The 14987-nt window shown below is 37.1% G+C and overlaps 1 long non-coding RNA gene across 16 annotated transcripts in view; it reads right to left on the bottom strand.

Annotated features, from left to right (window-relative positions):
- LOC102158976 (uncharacterized) overlaps positions 1–14987 on the bottom strand; it is a 928007-nt gene that overhangs the window by 456898 nt on the left and 456122 nt on the right. For all 16 annotated transcript variants that reach the window (XR_014813165.1, XR_002346438.2, XR_014813169.1 and 13 more), the window contains one exon: positions 9010–9076. This is a non-coding gene — a long non-coding RNA (uncharacterized LOC102158976). The remainder of the gene's footprint in view (positions 1–9009; positions 9077–14987) is intronic.

Below are 14987 nucleotides of genomic sequence, written 5' to 3'. Positions count from 1 at the left end.
AGATTTTTTTCTTCTACTTGATCTATTCTACTGCTGATGCCCTCTATTGTAATTTTCATTTCATACACTGTTCTTCAGCTCTAGAAATTCTATTAGATTCCTTTACTTTATGTCTTTGTTAAACTTCTCATTTTGTCTGTGTATTGTTTTCCTGATTTTGTTGAACTGTTTTTCTGTATTTTGATTTTTAATTGAAAAAATTCAGCTTTATTGAGGTATAAATTTACATATGAAATTGTAAAATATTTAAAGTGTACATCATATTGATTTAGTATATGCATATATTGTGAAAGAACTCTCCCATCAAGTTAATTAACACATTTAGCACATCATATATTTAGCTTTTGGGGGAGTGAGATTTCCATATCTTCTTGTAACTCATTGAGTTTTCATAAAACAGATATTTTGAATTCTTTAACAGGTAAATTGTAGATCATGTGTTCAGTATAATCTCTTCACTGGAAACCTGAACTTCCACAAAGGCTCTCTCATTTGTGAGTGGCTGTCTAAGACAGTCTTCTCCAGTGGCTTCCAGAATGCAGCCCAGAGATCACTCTAGGGTCCACAGCTGGGACACAGGTCTGTATACCTATTACCCAACACTTGGCTGGGCAAGACTCCTTGGCATATGATACTATATCCCACAGCTCCCCAAAAGGCACTTTTGTCTGTAGATGGGTGCCAAATTGTTGAGATGAGACACAAATACAAGATGTCTTATGCAGCTGTATATTTTCTGCCTATATTTTTAAAAAAATAATTGCTCAACAATATTGCACTTTGCTACTCATACTCAAGCGCAAGTGTTGGCTATGCAAATCCATATGCTATGAAATTTCCTTACTTCATAATAAGTAATATTTTTGAACATGATTTCCTGGTTGACTAGGGAATATCCATAGTCTGCCAAGTTAAAATCTAATCATATTTTAAAGGCTTTGTTGATTATAACATAAGGATTTTTGAGAAAAAACATCTAGGGATTACAAGTCTTTATTCTCTCCTGTCTAAAAGTTTCACAGCTTGAGAAGTGTCCATTTCTCAGAAGAAATTTGTTTTTCTTGTACACAGTTTTCAAAGATAGGTTCTACAATATTGTTATTCCATACATAAATCAAAGCTTATAATAAACAGACGGATAAAAGAAACAGATTTGCTCAACCACTCTCTTCTCTTTCTTACTCTAAGTATGGTCTTTCTACTTCAAACACAGGTACCAGAGGGGATTAAGATGGCAGAATAGGACTGGAGCTCAACTTCTCCCCTGAAGATAACAAAATGTACAACCAAATGCTGAGAAGTCTTCAACCAAAAGGACTGGAAACTTTCAAAAAGATATCCTACCCCAGAAGACAAAGAGGAGGCCACATCAAGAGGTAAGAGGGGCGATTACATGATATAAGCAACCCCATACCTCCCAGGTGGGAAGTCCCACAGACTAGAAACTAACTGGGTCACAGAGACTCATCTACAGGAGTGAGAGTTCTGAGCCCCACATCAAACTCCAACGTGTGGGGGGACCTGGCACTGTGAGAAAGAGCCTCCAGAGCATCTGGCATTGAAGGCCAGTGGGGCTTGTGCAAAGGAGCACTATGGGACTGGGGGAAATGGAGACCCCATTCTTAAAAGGCGCACACAGACTCTCACATGCACTGAGTCCCAGGGCAAAGCAAAGTCTCCATGGGAATCTGGGTCAAATCTGACTGCAGTTCTTGAAGGACTTCCTGCGAAAACAGGGGTGAATGTGGCTTGTTGTGGGGGAAGGACATTGGAAGCAAAGCTCTTGGGAATAATCAGCAGTGTGCCTTTCTCTGGAGGTGGCCATTTTGGGAAATCTGCCCCCCCCCATAAGCTCTGAGAAGCCCCAGGGAAAACAACAATCCAGGTGGGATCACAGCCCCGCCCCTCAGTAAACAGGCTGCCTAAAGTCTCCCCCCCCACCCCTGGCACACAGCCGCCTCTAATCTCAACCAGAGACAAAGCCCCACCCACCAGAGGGATAGGAATCACCTACACCTACCAGTGGGCAGGCATCAGTCCTTCCCATCAGGAAGCCTACAGCAAGCCCCCATACCAACCTCAGCCACAAGAGGGGCAGGCACCAGAAGTAAGAGAGGCTACAACTCTATTTTCTGTAAAAAGGTCACCACACCAAAAACCTATAAAAATGAAAAGACAGAGAACTATTACTCAGATAAGGGAGAAAGAAAAAACCGCCAAAAAACAGCTAAGTGATCAGGAGATTCTCAGCCTCCAGGAAAAAGACTTTAGATTGATGCTGAAGATGATGCAAGACATTGGAAATAAACTGGAGGCAAAGATGGATAACTTACAGGAAACACTGACCAAAGAGATACAAGATATAAAACTTAAACAAGAAGAGATGCAAAATACAATAACTGAAATAAAAAATTCATTAGAAGCAGCCAACAGCAGAAAACGGGAGGCAGAAGAACAAATAAGTGAGGTGGAGGACAGATTAGTGGAAATTACAGATGTGGAACAGAAAAGAGAAAAAAGATTGAAAACAAATGAAGAGAGTCTCAGAGAACCCTGGGACAATGTTAAACACACCAACATCCATATTATAAGGGTGCCAGAAGGAGAAGAGAGAAAGAAGGAGACAGAAAAAATATTCCAAGAGATAATAGCTGGAAACTTCCCCAACATGGGAAAGGAACCACTCACTCAAATCCAGGAAGCACAACGAGTACCATATAAAATAAACCCAAGGAGGAACACCCCAAGACACATATTAATCAAACTGACCAAAATTGAAGACAAAGAGAAAATCTTGAAAGCAGCTAGGGAAAAGAAACAAGTAACATACAAGGGAACCCTAATAAGGTTATCAGCAGATTTTTCAGCAGAAACTCTGCAGGCCAGAAGGGAGTGGCATGATAGACTTAATGTGATGAAAGGAAAAAAACCTGCAACCAAGATTACTTTACCCAGCAAGGCTCTCATTCAGATTCGAAGGAGAAATCAAAAGCTTCACAGATAAGCAAAAGCTAAGAGAATTCAGCACCACTAAACCAGTTTTACAACAAATACGAAAGGAACTTCTCTAGGCAGAAAAGAAAAGGCTGCAACAGGAAACAAAAATACCACAAATGACAAGGCTCACCAGTAAAGGTATATATACAGTAAAGGTACGAAATCATCCACACACAATTATGCAACCAAAATCAGAAATCATGAAAAGAGGAGGATACAAACGCAGGACACTGGAAGAGACCAACAACTTAAAACAATCTTGGATATATATGGACTCATATCAAAACTTCAGAATAACTGCAAACCAAAAAACTACAATTGATACACACACAAATAAGAAAAATCAACTCAAATACAACACTAAAGATAGTCATCAAACCACAAGAGGAGAGAACAAGAGAAGAAGGGAAGAAAAAGAGCAACAAAACCAAATCCAAATCAATTAATAAAATGGCAATAAGAACATACATATCAATAATTCCCTTAAATGTTAATGGAATAAATGCCACAACCAAAAGACATAGACTGGCCTAATGGATAAGAAAACAAGACCCATATATATGCTATCTTTAAGAGACCCTTTCACTTTTAGGGACACATACAAATTGAAAGTGAGAGGATGGAAGAAAATATTCCACACAAACGGGAATCAAAAGAAAGCTGGAGTAGCAATACTCATATCAGACAAAATAGACTTTAAAATGAAGAATATTTTAAGGGACAAGGAAGGACATTACATAATGATCAAAGGATCAATCCAAGAAGATGATATAACAATTTTAAATATCTACACACCCAACACAGGTTCACCACAATATATAAGGCAACTGCTAAAAACCTTAAAAGGAGAAATTGAAAATAATACAATAATAGTGGGGACTTTAACACCCCACTTACAGCAATGGACAGATCATTCAGACAGAAAATCAATATGGAAACACAGACCCTGAATGATGCATTAAACCAGATGGACTTCATAGATATTTATAGGACATTCCATCCAAAAGCAAGAGAATACACATTCTTCTCAAGTGCACATGGAACATTCTCTAAGACTGATCACATCCTGGGCTACAAACCAAACCTCAGTAACTTTAAGAAAACTGAAATCATATCAAGCATCTTTTCTGGCCACAACACTATACAACTGGAAATCAACAAGGAAAAAAACTGCAAAAAAAACTGCAAAAAAAAAAAAAATACAGGAGACTAAACAACATGCTACTAAACAACCAATGGATCACTGAAGAAATCAAAGAGGAAATTAAAAAATACTTAGAAGCAAATGACAACAAAGATACAACACTCCAAAACCTATGGGATGTAGCAGAAGCTCTTCTAAGAGCAAAGTTTATAGCAATACAAACCCACCTCTGGAAACAAGAAAAAGCTCAAATAAACAAGCTAACCTTACATCTAAAGTAGCTTGAGAGAGAAGAACAGACAAGACCTAAAGTTAGTAGAAGGAAAGAAATCATAAAGATCATAGCAGAAATAGAAATTAAGAAAACCATAGAAAAAATCAATGAAATGAAAAGCTGGTTCACTGAAAAGATCAACAAAATTGATAAACCCTTAGCCAGACTTATCAAGAAAAAAGAGAGGGGACTCAAATCGATAAAATTAGAAATGAAAAAGGAGAAGTAACTATGGACGTCACAGAAATATGAAGGACCGTTAAGAGACTACTATATGCAACTATACGCCAATAAAATGGAAAACCTAGAAGAAATGGACAAACTCTTAGAAAGGTACAATCTTCCAAGACTAAAGCAAGAGGAAATAGGAAAGATGAACAGACAAATTGCAAGAGCTGAAATTGAAACTGTAATTAAAAAACTTCCAACAAACAAAAGTCCAGGACCAGATGGCTTCGCAGGCGAATTCTATCAAACATTTAGAGAAGAGTTAACACCTCTCCTTCTGAAACTCTTCCAAAAGATGGCAGAGGTAGGGACACTCCCAAACTCATTTTATGAGGCCACCATCACCCTGATACCAAAACCAGACAAAGATACTACAAAAAAAAGAAAACTACAGGCCAATTTCACTGATGAACATTGATGCAAAAATCCTCAACAAAATACTAGCAAACCACATGCAGCAATACATTAAAAGGATTGTACATCATGATCAAGTGGGATTTATCCCAGGGATGCAAGGGTTCTTCAATATCCGCAAATCCATCAGTGTGATACACTACATTAACAAACTGAAGAATAAAAACCATATGATCCTCTCAATAGACACAGAAAAAGCCTTTGACAAAATACAATGCCCATTTCTGATAAAAAAAAAAACCCTTCAGAAAGTAGGCATAGAGGGAACCTAACTCACCATAATAAAGGCCATATATGACAACCCCACAGCTAACATCATTCTCAATGGTGAAAAGCTGAGAGAATTCCCACTGAGATCAGGAACAAGACAAGGATGTCTGCTCTTGCCACTACTCTTCAACATAGTTTTGGCTGTCCTAGCCACAGCAATCGGAGAAGTAAAAGAGATAAAAGAAATCCAAATTGGAAAGGAAGAAGTAAAACTATCACTCTTTGCAGATGATATGATACTATACCTAGGGAATCCTAAAGACACTACCAGAAAACTGTTAGAGCTCATCCATGAATTTGGCAAAGTCGCAGGATACAAAATTAATACACAGAAATTGATGGTATTTCTATATACAAACAACAAAAGATCAGAAAGAGAAATTAGGGATGCAATCCCATTTACCATCTCATCCAAAAGAATAAAATACCTAGGAGTAAACCTACCTAAGGAGACAAAAGATCTGTACTCTTAAAACTATTAAGACACTGATGAAAGAAATAAAAAATGACACAAATAAATGGAAAGATACACCATGCTCTTGGATTGGAAGAGTCAATATTATCAAAATGACTATACTACCCAAGGCAATCTACAGATGCAATGCAATCCCTATCAAATTACCAAGGACATTTTTCACAGAACTCAAACAAAATATTTTAAAGTTTGTGTGGAAGCACAAAAGACCCAGAATAGCCAAAGACTTTTTCCTGAAAAAGAAAAACGGAGCTGGAGGAATCAGGCTCCTGGACTTCAGACTATACTATACAGCAACAGTCCTCAAAGCTGTATGGTACTGGCACAAAGACAGAAATATAGATCAGAATTAAACCCACACACCTACAGCCAACTATTCCATGACAAAGGAGGCAAGTATGTCCAATGGAGAAAGGACAGCCCCTTCAATAAGTGGTGCTGGGAAAACTGGACAGCCACATGGAAAAGAATGAAATTAGAACACTCCCTAACATCATACACAAAAATAAACTCAAAATGGATCAAAGACCAACAGAGAAGACCAGATACTATAAAACTCTTAGAGGAAAACACAGGCCAAACACTCTCCAATATCAATGATAGCAACATCTTCTCAGATCCACCTCTTAGAGTCATGACAGTAAAAACAAAAATAAACAAATGGGACCTAATTAAACTTAAAAGTTTCTGCACAGCAAAGGAAACCCTAAACAAAATGAAAAGACAACCCCCAGAATGGAAGAAAATATTTGCAAATGAATCAACTGACAAGGGATTAATCTCCAAAATTTATAAACACCTTCTGCAGCTCCATACCAAAAAAACAAACAACCCCATCCAAAAATGGGCAGAAGATCTAAACAGACAGTTCTCCAAAGAAGATATACAGATGGCCGAGAAACACATGAAAAGATGTCCAACATCACTCATTATTAGAGAAATGCAAACCAAATGGTACCACTATGAGGCACCACCTTACACCAGCCAAAATGGCCATCATCCAAAAGTCTACAAACAGTAAGTGCTGGAGAGGGTGTGGAGAAAAGGGAACCGTATTACACTGTTGGTGGGATTGTAAATTGGTGCAACCACTGTGGAAAACAGTATGGAGAGGCCTCAGAAAACTAAAAATAGAACTACCATTTTCTCCAGCAATCCCACTCCTGGGCATCTATCCACAGAAAACCATGACTCAAAAAGACACATGTACTCCGATGTTCATTGCAGCACTATTTGCAATAGCCAAGACATGGAAACAACCTAAATGTCCATCGACAGAGGGGTGGATCAAGAAGAGGTGGTACATATACACAATGGACTATTACTCAGCCATTAAAAGGAAAGAAATACCGGCATTTTTAGCAACATGGATGGACCTAGAAATTATCATGCTGAGTGAAGTCAGTCAGACAATGAGACACCAACATCAAATGCTTTCACTGACATGTGGAATTTGAAAAAAGGACACAATGAACTTTGCAGAACAGATACTGACTCACAGACTTTGAAAAATTTATGGTTTCCATGGAGACAGTTTGGGGGGTGGGGGGGACGTGCTCGGGTTGTGGGATGGAAATCCTATAAAATTGGATTGTGATGATCATTGTACAACTACAAATTAATAAATTCACTGAATAATTAAAAAAAAAATAAAAACAGCTAGCAAGATGAAGAAAATGTGACCAAAATCCCCAGTCTTCCTGCTATGATAACTATATCTGCTTTAATCCCGGCTTAAATGAGGCAATACTCTAATGGCTTCAATATGCATGCAGACAGTTGTAAACATGCATTAGATATCATATACTTATGGTAATCAAATTTAGCTTCTGCATCTATATTTAAACAAGAAATTCAACTAAATTCATTAAACTGCTCTAAAAATGGCCATTTTAGTTAATTCAGAATAGAATCTTTTCACTTACTGACTCTATGCTAGCAAAACATATTACAAATAAGTTGAATCAAAATATTAAGCAACATGTATCTAAACATTATTTTGTTCTAATCATTTAGATATTACTGGTAATAATATATTAAGGTCCAACTATCCCTATAACTCTCTTGACTCTTCTTTTTTCATGCACAGACAGGAAGAAATCCCATCACAACCCCGAAATGCTACAATCAATTATAATATAGAGCAGAAAATCAGAGTTTATATATACAAAGTAGAGTTAAAATAGGCTTTGCACACCACTGACAAAAAATGACTCTCCATTGAAAGTGTAAAACTTAATCTAATTCGCTGGATATTAAAAACATTAATTTTATGTTTGTTTTTCAGATTTTGCCATATTTAACCTTTTAGATCTCTGCAACAGATAACTTTCTGACCGATTGCTTCCTCTAACTCCTTTGTAACTATTATGCAGTTATACCTAATTTACATAATTTTTAAAATATTCTTATTGATAATATTTTTAAATATCCCATTTCTAAATATATTATCCATGTTGGCTAACATTTACAAAAAATAAAGCTCATTCTCTTTATCAATTGGAAACATCTGTAGAGAATAAACAGAAAATGCACTATTTTCAGGTTCACTTTCAGGTCTACGTGCCTGTTCGCACCACAGCTACTTTGAAATACAGGCTGCACTGAATTCTTTTTTTTTTTTTTTTTTGGTCTTTTTTTTTTTTTTTTTTTTTTTTTTTTGCTATTTCTTTGGGCCGCTCCCATGGCATGTGGAGGTTCCCAGGCTAGGGGTCGAATCGGAGCTGTAGCCACTGGCCTACACCACAGCCACAGCAACACAGGATCCGAGCCGCGTCTGCGACCTACACCACAGCTCACGGCAACGCCGGATCATTAACCCACTGAGCAACGGCAGGGACCGAACCCGCAACCTCATGGTTCCTAGTCGGATTCGTTAACCACTGCTGGACGGGAACTCCAGCACCGAATTCTTAAAGTACAGAGTGGTCTGGGGCAGGCACTGGTCACTTTATGTATTTTTGTCTCCAGTTAGTTTGTTTTGAATTAGCATTTTATCTCAGGACATATGGATGTTTTTACAGTGAAACATCTCTATCTATTGCTGACAATCGCTGTGCATTTCTGAGGCACTGCCATATGAGAGCCAAGAATTAAAGCTGCCAAAACAAACTTACGTCTTTATAGTCACTGGGAAATTAATTACTGTAGAGAGAAATAAAGCTAGTCACATTCCCAGATTATTCCAAAGTAGTAATTTCATATTACCTTCACCAGGATCATTCTGATTGATGACACATCCTTTCACCTGAATTTCACCAGAAATTTCTGCCACCTGAAAACCAAACATCAAGATAAAATTAACTTCACTCTACCTATTATCTCTTACACTTGCACCACTTTATTTTCATCCTTAACCCTAGGAGGTTCTTCTCTTAATTTTCCTACCTCTCCCTAACCAGGAGTTAATCAGTACCTTGCAATTCAGGGCAGAGGCAACTGGCCATTTAATAAGGAATTACTGCCATCTTGTGGCTGTCATAATTGAAGGCAAATAATTCTGATGCACTAGACAAGAAAAAAAAAAAAAAGCTAGGTTGCTATATGCTCTATCTTTTATCCATCTTCTCTCCAATACACATTATTAAAGAGGTACTATGATGTACATTGCTTAATCGTGAAAGTATGCACATTAGTATTACACATTCAGGAAGATGATCTCTTTTCCACAATCCATCAAAGGCCAGCAGTAAACGTAAAACAACCTGAAATAAAAACTTGAGTCTGCCTAGGATAGAAAATTATGTAGGCAAGCAAACAGAGGCATTAATAATTTCTACTACCCACTGCCTTAGCAATTTATCTTCATTTTTTTTAATGTTAAGAATTTGTAAAAGGTCATAATTCACTAGGTTCAAATATTTCTAACTCGAAGGTGACATGTTTGCCACACATCTCAATAGCCCATGTCAGCGCCGGAAATTGGCCAAGACCTACTAATAACCAGAAACAGATTTGAAGGGAATGCTTCTCTCAGATCTGCATGGCACATGTTGTCTTCAATATTCCTTCCCTTGACATGTGACAAATTTGCAAATTCTGCGTTTTTAAGATTCACATGCAGCAGCCAACAAGATCTTGGCAGGGAGATACAATGAGCACATTTAAGAACACTTTGTTCTGAAACTGTAAAGCAAACTCCAACCTTCTGAAGTGTAAAACCTCAAATGTTCAGTAGCAAACACTCCACCTGGTGGTAGAAGGAGAAGAGCAGACGCTTTCTGCAAAAGGCCCTCATGGGGTGGGGGGTGGGGGTAGGGGGGGCAGGGAGATGGAATGAATCAACAGAATACTGGTCTAGTTAGAAACAGTGTAAGATACTCCACTGCAGTTGGTGAGCATCTTAAAAGCAAAATCCAGACAGAATCTGTCTCTCTATAAATCTTTCCACCCCTTTCCATTACTAGGTAGGTATTGTTGGCTCTCAGCCATCTGATTTTACTATGATTTATTAACTGCTATGCATTATATATGAGATTCAGGTTTGCTGAAGAGTTACCCTTATGGTCATTGTTGCATACAAATCAGCTACTGTTAGAGAGGTTTATTGCATCATTTTATGCTGCTAGCACTTTTGTTAGGCAGTGGTATAATATGTAACTGGAAAAGAAAACCTTTCTTGTTATGTTTTCCCATATATGTTCCAAGCACAGCAGTGCATGTCAAGAACAACAGTCCTTTGTTCTAGTCTGTTTATATAAAGGAGAAAAAAACATCCAGAACAATAGATGAGAAGGAATTAAAAACCTGTTGTCTAAATCAAGAAATTGGTATTCTCCAAATCATTGTTGCAGCATTGAGCCATTTTCTCTGGTAAGACCAACTGAAACGTGAGAAAGAGCAATAATGTGAGCACAACCAATTTACTCTTGGTAGGAAATTGGAAAAACGGTAGCAGAGATCTACGCAGATCTGTCTCTGAAATAACCTACCACAAAAACTGTGCTTCCACAATCTTTTTTAACATGGGGACGTTTGATTACCTAAGTAATTCAACTTCAATTTCTAGTCCAAGTCTCTGTACAATGACTTGAAAGCTTGCCTTTAGCATCTTTCTTAAATATTTGCTCCCAGCTGGCATAAACAATCTAAACAAAAGCAGCATGTTACCTAAATGGCCTTGGTTTACCCACAGCAGCAGCAACAACACCAACACACACACACACTACAAGAGAATGGAGGTAGCCTTACATATCCAACATATCCTTGGAAAAGGTGTGACTGGTCGTAATTTGTAAAAGTGGGAGAGAGAAGGATGCTTTCCTTCCTATCTGAAATCTTGCCATGTTCCTCTGACCGCAAGCATCGCAATCCACTTTCAATGTGGCATATGTTATGAAGTGTTTCTGAAGAAAGGAGGTATTGTTCGGTAACAGCACTATGTCCAAGAAGAATGAGGCAAATACTCTGCAGTCTAAGCTTTGGTATTACTGTTCGATGTATACCAGAATCATATCTACTGAGATGTATGTAAAATGATTTTTAGCATCTCAAGTACATAGAGTATTAAATGCACATGATTTCAAAATTTTTGTTTAATCCATCCATGAAAGCACTTCCTAATGTTTTAAATAGCTTGATTTCCTCCTAATTAATTAATAATAAGATTCGTGGAGTCATGTTTCAGAAAACCTGAAATTGAAAAGGGTTTTCAATTTAGTTTAACAACAAAAAAGCATTTATTAGATGCCCACTGTGTGTCTACTGATAATTTTAAGCATAATAAAGATAAGTGGCTAGTTGATTTAGAAATTTTTAATCACTGCAACCCTCAGATTTGGAAAGATATTTTTAATGTATATTAACTATTATCCCACAAAAAACACCAGAGGGGAGATGCTTAGAAGAAAATATGACATTGAGGAGGACAGGTAAAGGGATCCAAGAGAACAATTTGTTCTCATGATGGGAAACTTGGAAAAGTATCAATCAGGAGTTCCCGTCGTGGCACAATGGCTAACGAATCCAACTAGGAACCATGAGGTTGCATTGCTGTGGCTCTGACGTAGGCTAGCAGCAACAGCTCCGATTCGACCCCTAGCCTGGGAACCTCCATGTGCCACTGCAGCGGCCCAAGAAATGGCAAAAAGACCAAAAAAAAAAAAAAAAAAAGGTATCAATTATAGGTTGTACTAACAATACAGATTAACAGCTTATGAAGTCATGGACGCCTTGAATCTCTCAAGACTTTTCCAGTTTCTATGATCAATGCTTTGAGAAAGGTCCTACACAGAGGGTCACAATTTTATGTCGTAACCCTTTCCCCAATTTTCCTTTAAGGAGGCATACTATTTTCCTCTTTAAAATTTATATGATTCAGAAATGTGGAAAATTCATTTCCTGATAAGAAACTATTGTTAACTGGTATTTAATATTGTCACCAAAAACTTAGTTTTCCTTTTAAAAAAAACCTGAAAGCCCCCAATTTTCAGCTTTTTAAAAGATCTTCAAATTGACTAATTGAAAAATCTCAGAAACTAACAGCAAACTACTCTCCCATGCCACTTGCATATATTTTTCATTTTAAAAAATATTATATGTGATTCCTATTTTCAGGGTGACTAACATGAATTATAATGAATTGCAGAAAAGAATGAGTATGTGATGTTTATCCCAGTTTCTCTGTCTTCCAGTGACAGTGTTTGAACTGATAAACATCATTTGGCCCAGCAACCTAGACCCTCAGGTCTGCAAGCAAACCCTAATTAAGCTAAGTGGTACCTTTTCCAAGGACATCTGCTACCAAAAGTTTCAAATATCCAAACAAAGCTTGATTTTTCAGCTTCCAGAAACATTCTGATTAATATAGAAGTTTTTTTTCCAAAAGGGTAAAGTTACAAATCGAGATACTGCTTCAAGTATTTCAGAACCACAAAACCTCGACCTACTCCATTTCTTACTTTCTTTTTAATTTTTTTTTCATTTTTTCAAGTGTTTAGATGTTCTCATTCTACAGTTAGAGAAGTTTAATAATCAAAACAAATGGAAACAATCAAACAGCAAAACATTATAATAGAGTAGAGGTTAGAAGGAAAGCTAAGATTTTTTTTCTCTCTTTTTTCCCCCTCAAAACTTTGGATTTATGAAGCAGTTCCTTTTAAGGTGGCGTCTCTATAACACAAAGTAAAATAGACAAACTGGTATAAAATGACACAAAAATGGCTCTTTTTACTACACTAACCTAAATTACAAATTACTTTTGAAATTACTTTTGTATGTAGAGCACTGAGCTTACTGAATTTGTATACTGATTTTGACCAAGATAATTAACTAATGGAAGCATTTTTCATGATTATAGACATACAAACAAGTTTATTTTGATTTAATTTTCTACATTTTTGATAAGAAAACAATAAATGGTGGATAGCCTATTTCTATTAAACAAACTGAAGAAATACAAATGTTCACATTTTTTAGTAATCAAAGATTTACGTGGTGGGGAGGGACTTTTAAAAATACTCACATGGGTAGAAAAAAATTTGGGGTTATACTAAAGCTAAAGGAAACCTCTCTTGGCCACACAGAATTTACACAAAAGTTGAATATTTATTTGGTTCAGCCAGTGTTTAGTTGTGAGTTTTAAAGTGATTAAAATACGTGAAAGGTACATAGGTGAACGGTGATTCCAAACAGGGGGGGGGGGAGAGGAAACTCCACAAGTCTTCAAAAATCTATGGCACAACTTGAGCTTCCCTGTTTTTTAGAACGGGGGGACTTTAAGTCGATCTGCCCCCTCATCCTTTGTGCCATTACTAAGAATATGGAGCTGTGTCCCACACGCTTTATAGCATAATTCAATTTAATGCATTTCATATATGTCATGCTACATTATAATGCAGCTTACACATGTTCAAAACAATTGTTGCCCATACCCTTTAGGCTACAGCTTTTGTCACATTGTGTATTATCTACAATCACTTGTAAATCCAGCAAAATACACAGGCAGAGAAATCAAAGCAGGAGGTAGAGCTTGTTTTAATGTGATTATATTGGCATCTGATATGATGGTGCTTTGGACCATATTGACATGAGTGAGGATTCTATGTAGCAACTGTTCAATACCATCCGTTGGACTTCTCTGATAGACCACTTAACTATCTCAGCTTTTCCAGTGATCATCTCATTTATCTAGGATTATTGCACTGAATGTACTGTTTGGTTTTCTTCCAGAACTGAAATGTCAAGTCCAGTGTCATGTATGCAGTAGCTTTGTGCTGTGAGAGCTTCACAGATCCCCCAAAAGCTGCTAGCAGTTGATCTTTGGATAGAGCTAGAAATAAATAAATCCTCTTTAGCAGATCAATATTCATCCCATTTAATGCTTGATGTGAAACTTGTGGATTTGTGGTGGTAATGCTGATGTACAGCTAATCGTTGAAAATGGGCATTAGGGCTTTTATAGCATGGCAACATATTGTCAGGCAGGAAGGGAAAGAAGTGGTGAGCACAGCCTGGAAAAAACATGGTAAGTTTGTATAAATTTGCTGCACCTTCCGAATCCACTTTGGGTGCTTTACTATGTAATCTTAGAAACCAATAATATGGACAACTAATGGATGTGTTATGTAAAGAAATTTCTGTGACTTTCCCTTGGTTTGCCACTCTTTCTGGTATGGTGTCTAAAAATGAAGTGTCTAACTCATTTGGATATTCTAGTGCTAAAGAAACTGACATTGAAATATTTTCCCTATGGTGTTGCTTTAAATACCAAAAATTAGAGCACAAAAAACATGTCAGCACAAAAGCCTGAAACTTTGGGAAGAGGTGGGGGGTTTTATACTAGAAATTCATACTAAAAATGGGGAGACTCAAAAAAAGGAGTGTAAAGTACTGTACTGAACAATTAGTTCCAACTAAGTAAGGAAAAAAGACATCCTGCTGGCGAGGAAGATTTGAAACATGGTTAATAACATCAATAGTTAAGGTATCTTTTCCTAGTCGATGATATAAGAGTCAAAATATCAGACCTTTCTTAGACTGCAAAGGTTAAATTCATCCCTTCTGCTTTCATAGGGTTTTTCTTTTTTTTCCTCTAATATATGATAATTCATACTGTCATGGTGTTGAAGAGCAAGTCGGCACTGGGCATCCTTGGTACACAATAGCTTTCAGCCCAACTACATAATCTGTAATATAGAAATGTGTGGTTGTCAATGGCATATCTGTATCTATCTCCCTATATATGT

Source organism: Sus scrofa, chromosome 8 (assembly GCF_054392235.1).
Source record: "Sus scrofa isolate SSC_HxYL_T2T_F1_AM1 chromosome 8, Sscrofa_HxYL_maternal_Yorkshire_Landrace_v2.0, whole genome shotgun sequence".
Classification (NCBI taxonomy): domain Eukaryota; kingdom Metazoa; phylum Chordata; class Mammalia; order Artiodactyla; family Suidae; genus Sus; species Sus scrofa.
The sequence above is the reverse complement of the archived record's forward strand: the minus strand, read 5'-3'. Positions and strand labels throughout refer to the sequence as shown.